We start from the raw sequence: 6,813 nt of genomic DNA, 5'->3' as shown, positions 1-6,813 counted from the left end.
CAGGACTTCATTGTGTGAGGAGCTGAACAAAGACAGAACAAGAAGGTAGCCCCTGCCCAGAGAGCTCAATCTCAGTAAAGGACAATAATTTCCATGTGGTAGCACTTACAATGGGCTAGGCACTTTCCAAACACTCAAAAATGACCCCTGCTCCAAGGGGCTCGCAATCTAAGGTGGTCCAGGCCATCTAGAATCACTGTCAAGAGCATGTCAGGAGTGGCTGCTTAAGGTTAGTTTGAAAAATGTGAGTAGACTACATGGAGGCAAGCCCCTCAGCCACTGTAAATCAACATAGACCCCTTGAAGTCAAGAGAGTGATGTTGATTTGCACCAGCCACAGATGTGGCCTGAAACCAACCCAGCATCTGAAAACAGAACTGGAAATACAGTGCTAGCAAGTGGGTGTCTTCATGACTAATGCCTTGCCACAATATTACATTTACAAATAGAGAGAAAAATGTACAGTTGTCTCATACAGAACCATCAGCTGGAAGTTCACAGAATGAAACCAACTGGTAATTTGCCACGGTGCTTAAATTAGCTGTTTATTTAGCCATCACATTATTCCCAATCTGGGCTGATATTTAGTCATACATAAGCATCTCATTTCCACAAGGTTCACTCAAGGAAATAGCTCAGCATCATTTGGCTGCCTGTTGTTCCAGAAGCTGCCTCTCCCAAAGGAATCTACCCCATTAATCATAACACAACATGTAGTAATTATAACAATACTGCCTCCAGTTAAACTTCAAATTTTCCTCCTGCTCATTTCATGGAGGTTCTGGTGTCTCCTCTGGCTTTCTTCAGGATGCTGCAAGTGCATAGGATTGATTTAGTTGTTGATCCAATGGGAATTAAAGAAACAACAACCTGCATTCTTGATGTTCTCATAATGATGTGCTTAGTCTGAATTTGTAAGCACCTTTCAGTGGCATTTCCTGGTCTTTAATAGGACACAATGTCCTAAATCTTGCACTTAGTTGCAGATATTTCATTCATACTGACACTTTTTTCCTCCTGAAAACATCTTTATCCCTTTGATTCCTTGTTTACTCTAGACATGCCTAAGGAGTTCTCCTGACTTTCCTGGCCCAATCAAATCGCCCACCAATAAATTGTGCACACTGGGCCAAATTCTGCTCTCCATCACACACCTATTGAGTGCATGTGAAAGAGCAGAATTTGCTCGACTGGCTAAGCTCATGCTAATTCCAGACAATATAGAGCACCCATCAAGCAGGATAGCAACCAACATGCCAAATTATACATTGGTCTTTTAGGAGGTACAGAGGAAATGCAATGCAGCTTTAATTGCCTTTTTCTTCCTTATCTCTCTGTGCACAGGTGATAATCACAGCAAACCTGGATTCCTTTCCCATGACACAGGGATACCTGGGAACCTTGCCTGCGGCTCAAATATTTTACAAGGGCTCCTGCTGTGAGCTGGAACTCTCCTCATGATCAGAATTTCAAGCATGTGGTGGTTCCATTAGGTCCAGTCAAAGCTTAATTCATTACAACAGAATCAAGGCTCTTCTGTGGCATGCACAGTACTTCATTCACTCCAAGCGCAACAGTTCTGACACATTCATCCAGCCAGGATTCTGTGACATTTCTGCCTATGCAAATGGTCATGAATGTGGTGTTAATAACTTTGAAATAATAAGACAAGGAAATCCTTCCCACCTCTCAAACTATCGGTTCCTGGCTCTAAATGTTCACTGACAGCAACACAGAAAATCCACTCTCTGCTCCTTTGTGGATTCAATTATTTACCTTGGTTCACGACTTGGAGAGATTCGTGAGGCTTCCTACCAATGAGGAACTCTATAACTGTGGCTCTTGTTCTGCAGCTGGAGCAACCTGAGCCATTCAAAAGACATGAATCAGTCTGGAGGCCCTTCCAAAATCACAATTGGCTTGAAAATCATTACATTTTTCCAAGTTGAAATGTGAGGGTTCTTTTTATGTGCCTTTAAAAAAACCCAAAACATTAAGGTGCACTCGTCACATTTTCAAGCTTTTCTCTGCAACCACAAAGGTTAGAAACTTACATTTTTAAGTTGGGGCTTTAAAAAACCCCCACCAAATATCACAAGACTCACAATCAAAGTTGAGAGAGATCGCATCACTGAATCCATGTGGTAGGCCCTGGTTCCCAAGTGAAACCTCATTGATTTTTGTAATGCCAATTTCAGTGCCAACCTCGAGATCAAAAACCACGAGTGAGGCCTCCCCCTCAAATCATTAGATATTAGTGTGCTTTTTTGGTCTGTCTTTTGACTGATGAATTCCTCCTCCCCATCCAGAGTATGTATGTGAGAAAGAGAGAGACAATGAGTGTTGCCAACACTCCCATTTATTGGGACAAGTGATTTTGGTTCTCACCCCTACACCTGCCCTTCCCCTGCTCAGCAATTACCCCATCCCCACATCAATCCTATCCCCCCCAAACCCCACATCACTTCTGCCCATCTCCCACCACCGACCCCAGCTCACATCTGCTGCTTATGGGGTTCTTCATCGCCCTCCCCTAGGCCTGGGGGGGCTGCAGCAGGGTCCCCCTTCCAGGCTCGGCAGCTCCATCCCTCTCTGCCCCTGTCCAAGCCGAGGGCATGGGAAGCTCTGCCTGCAGCAGCTCGGAATGGTTGCAGTGCTTCAGGAGGTGAGCAGGTGGCGCAGGCAGACAATGAGAGTGGGGTTTCCCCCACAGGCATGGTTGAAATTGGCTAGAGGGCGAGAGCTTCGTGTCATCACCCGACGGGCTCCTGCCCTGGCCAAAGTCCCATCACTGCAAACACAGGGCAAGAGCTGGCAGCAATGCGTGAGCGTGCACCAGCTGAGCACATGGCCATGGACCTTCCACTTCAGGGATGTCAAGCTGTGATTTTCCCAGGGAGTTAGAGTCAGGAGCCCTCTTCGGCTCCACCCTCACCACAGCATGTCTGGCAATGCAATAGGAAACACCAGCAGCCCTCTCACACATGAGAGCCCTGCCTGGTGGGAAGTCCCCTCTGATTGGCTGCTGGCCCCCTGGGGAAGAGCAGCCAATCAGGGCTGCCACAGGAAGCAGACACAGCTCTCTGGGAGCCCATGTGTTCTGATAAGAGCTAAAGAGCCCGGCGCTGCCCATCTGCATCTCTCTCCCCCAACCCCTTGCTGTGGTCCTCCCCCTTCCCACCATGCAGCACCTGCGTGTGGCGAGGGTGAGGCATCCTTTCCTCTCCCCTATGAAGGGGGCAGCTCGAGGTACCCTGATGCAGCGCCCCCCTCCCCACCAGACCTGGGATAGCAGTTGAAGAAGGAGGACCAGAGGTGAGGCTGGAGCGGGCAGAAGGGATGGGGAGTTGAGGGTAGCACTAATGGAGGGCAGTAATAATTTCTGGGCAGGGGGATTGACAGATGTGAGGAGGCTAAATCACCTTTGTAAATGTTGGAGCCCTGGCAACACTAATTGAAACACACACATGCTGGGCAAGGGGAGTTCAAAAATCAAAAGACCCACCACAACCCACCATATCTATTCCTGTGATTTTCAGCCTTTTCATTTGCAGACTGCTAAAAATTTTCAAAAAAAGGCCTCTTTGGAAATCTTGGACAGTCACCACAGACCACAGGTTGAAAACCAGCGATCTATTAAAAAAATAGTCATGATTTTGAGGCCAATCTCATGATTTTTGGCAGTGTACCCCATGGTTTTGAAGCTTGGCGGTTGGCAATACTGAGCACGGAGCCCATATCCCACTGGAGTTACCTACATCTCTTACACTTCTTTGAAAAGCCCAGCCTGAGCTTCCTAGTGGGGTGTTCCAAGATGTTCATTCAGACTACTTCAAAGCAATGCTTGAAATGCATTAAGAATTCCAAAGCAACAGGGTCTTTGTCAGTATCATTGTGGTGAGGCTGTGGCTACAGAGACCATAGGGTAGCCTCCATTTTGGAGGGCAGTGCTTGGAACCATAGTCTAGATGCTTTTGTGTTAGGACTGTGTAATTTTTAAATGAAAATAGCTTAGCTGTTACCACAACCACCCATTTCTTTAATGCAGAAAGCAACACAGCAGCTTCGTGTTACTGAAGTAAGTTATGACTCCTCTTCACCAAAGATCTTAAAAATATAAAAAGTGAACTTACTTGTTCAATTACAGTGCTGTTTCCCATAGCAGCATTAAGTGAACTCAGCAATAAACCATACTGTTTATGAGCGCAGATTTGCAGAGAGCATTTTCAGATCACACCGACATTGGTTTGGCTTAGGCAGATTGGGTATCACACGGAAACAAAGCCTAGTAAGTGGTTGTGCTCACCTTTCTGTAGGAAGCGGAATGCACTGAAGGTTTGTCTGTTACAAACAGCTATTTAGGATGATGATACAGAAGAGTATGTAACTGGAACTGAAACGGGGGATCGCATAGCTAGCCTTGGCGGGCAGCAGCAGCCCTGGGAGGAAATTGTGACATTTACAGTTCATCCCCTACTCCTTTCTCACCTCTTGAGAGCATACAGCTAATTTCCTACCTCACCCTGGCCCGACAGTCCGGCCAGTGAGGGTGGAGGGGTGCAGTATTGCCAACTCTTGAGAGTTCTTCGCCAGTAACTGGATTTGGGGCCCTTACTGGAGTCAGTCTACTATGAGGAGGGCAGCTCCAGCCTTCACTTGATTTCCAGTCCTCCTGGGGAAGAACAGCCGAACAAGGCTGCTGCAATGGGTTGGCCGAACCCTCTTCCCTCTGTCAAGTGGGCCTTACTCCCCCGCTCAGCTGAGTAGGACAAAGACAGAGTTCAGCCCCAAGTCCACATCACTGCTTAAACACTAGCTTTTAACGCCAAGCTTTTTCATCCTGCAGACAGGATATCCTTTCTTTTGTGGATCCTTACTAGCCAAGGATGCTATTTGCCCCTATTCAGAAGGCCAGAACCAGGCCTGTGCACCACTTAAGCCCTATTGTGAGGAGTCTATGGGAGACACTTTCAGCAAACGTCCCTCCTCACTATGCTGAGCTAGTGATAGGAATTCCATGAATCACTGTCTTAAGCTGGCCTTCTGCACACAGGCGACTTATCCCCTGAAAGAGGAGAGAGGAACAGCCCCACGTAGCATCTTTGGGGAGCCACAGTATCAAAACAATAGGCAAAAAACCCAAACCTCTCTAGAAAAGACCATTATATTTCTAGAGCAGTGGTCCCTAAGCTTTTTACATCCCACTCACCCCTATCTGCGCTCCCCACCCCCCAGAGCCACAGTCAGAACCAGGACTGAAGCTCCCAGGGTGGGGAGGGCACAGACAGCGGTAAGGAGGCTGGGGCCTGAGCCGCTGCTGGGCTGGGAGCCAGGCCAGAGCCATGGTCAGGCAGAGCCAGAGGCTGCAGCTAGGGGTGGGGCCAGAGCAGAACCAGGGGCAGAGTAGGGCTGGTTGGTGCTCCCTTCCCACCCCATGGGGGCTGGCCCAGGCCCCACTGTGCCCCCCCCCCAAAATGTTCCTCACCCTACAGTTTGGGGGCCCCTGTTCCAGGGAGAGGCCAGATCCCCAGCTAGTGTCATTCGGTATGTCACTCCATTGGAGTCAACCCCATGACAGTCAGTTGTCTCTGGTGGAGCTTAGTGTCGGGGGGGGGGGGTGCTCCACTCACCCCTAGCTGGGCACCTCCTCCTGGCCACTCTCTGGATGAGCTCACAAGGTCAACGCCCCCTCCAGGGGTTACACATAAGGTGACCAGATAGCAAATGTGAACAATCAGGACAGGGGGTGGAGGGTAATAGGAGCCTATATAAGAAAAAGACCCTAAAATCAGGACATCTGGTCACCCTACTTGCATACCATCACTCCAACTTCCTCTCTAGTCTGCAGCCCCTTTCTCATGCCTGGAACTGCAGCATCCTCCTCATGACTCAGCCCTCCAGCCAGGTCACTCTGCATCCCCCCCACTGCCAGGGTACAGTCCTTCAAATCCCCAGTCACTCCCACAGCAACCCTGGCAATCTTCCAGGTCACTGCCCACTAGTGTCCCTTCCCCAGTGGCAGGTAGGGAACCCAGACCCACCCTGTACTCCAGGTTCCAGTCCAGGGACCCTCTATCCAGCAGCTCAGAGCTTTCCTCTTCCAGCCCTCACCACTCCTTCCCTCTCCCCCTTTTTCTGGGTGCACCAGCTCCAAACCCCTTCCCTCATCCCAGAGAGTGACTGCAGTCTACAGGACCCTGCAGCCTCCAAATACCCCCTCCCTCTTTCTAGGAAAGGAGAGATTACTGTCTTTGGTTGGTGCCAGCTTCCTGGCTTTATAGGCCCCACCTCTTCCTGCCCAGCTGAACCTGCTTTCAATCAATTCCCTGCTCCCTGGCTCTTCCTCCAGGTGCAGCCTGTGGCTTTAATAGGCCTACCTGGCTACTTTAAACCCTTCCAGTCCAGTAGTGAAGGATCTGGTCCAATGGGTTCCCCTCACCCCTCATTTCAGCAAACAGTTTGCACTACAAACCATCAGCAATAGAGTCAGTTTGGGAAACAATTTTTCCAGCCCTACTTCTTCTAGCTTCTCAGCCATTTCTCAGCTAGCCTTGAGTTAAAACAGAATCCCCTCCAATAAAAACGATTTCTTTCCCTATTCTTTTTTAACTTGTTGGTTTGTCTGCAGAGCTTGCATTCTGGATGAGCGTTGGAACAGACTCGGAGCTGTAATTACCCAATGTGTTGTAGCAGCTGCCAGGGACAGTCAAGTGAGCACCATGCTGAGCTCCGTGAGCCAAAGACTTCATCAATCCCTGCACCATCTTGTCTAGGGCTGTGTGACAATCCAATCTCCACACTAAACCTTTTCTT

At 49.0% G+C, this 6,813-nt stretch overlaps 1 long non-coding RNA gene across 2 annotated transcripts; it reads right to left on the bottom strand.

Annotated features, from left to right (window-relative positions):
* Positions 1–529: 529 nt before the first annotated feature.
* On the bottom strand, positions 530–6,215 carry LOC120375148. Of its 2 annotated transcripts, none has more exons than XR_005586461.1 (5): positions 6,042–6,215; positions 4,518–4,759; positions 4,307–4,439; positions 1,777–1,863; positions 530–811 (listed from the first exon to the last, which is right to left on the bottom strand). It is a non-coding gene; the product is annotated as an uncharacterized LOC120375148 (long non-coding RNA). The 2 variants fall into 2 exon arrangements; XR_005586462.1 differs by lacking the exon at positions 6,042–6,215 and adding an exon at positions 5,631–5,696.
* Between the last annotated feature and the right edge of the window lie 598 nt (positions 6,216–6,813).

The sequence above is a fragment of the Mauremys reevesii genome, linkage group 11 (assembly GCF_016161935.1).
Source record: "Mauremys reevesii isolate NIE-2019 linkage group 11, ASM1616193v1, whole genome shotgun sequence".
In the NCBI taxonomy this organism is placed as follows: Eukaryota; Metazoa; Chordata; order Testudines; family Geoemydidae; genus Mauremys; species Mauremys reevesii.
The sequence above is the reverse complement of the archived record's forward strand: the minus strand, read 5'-3'. Positions and strand labels throughout refer to the sequence as shown.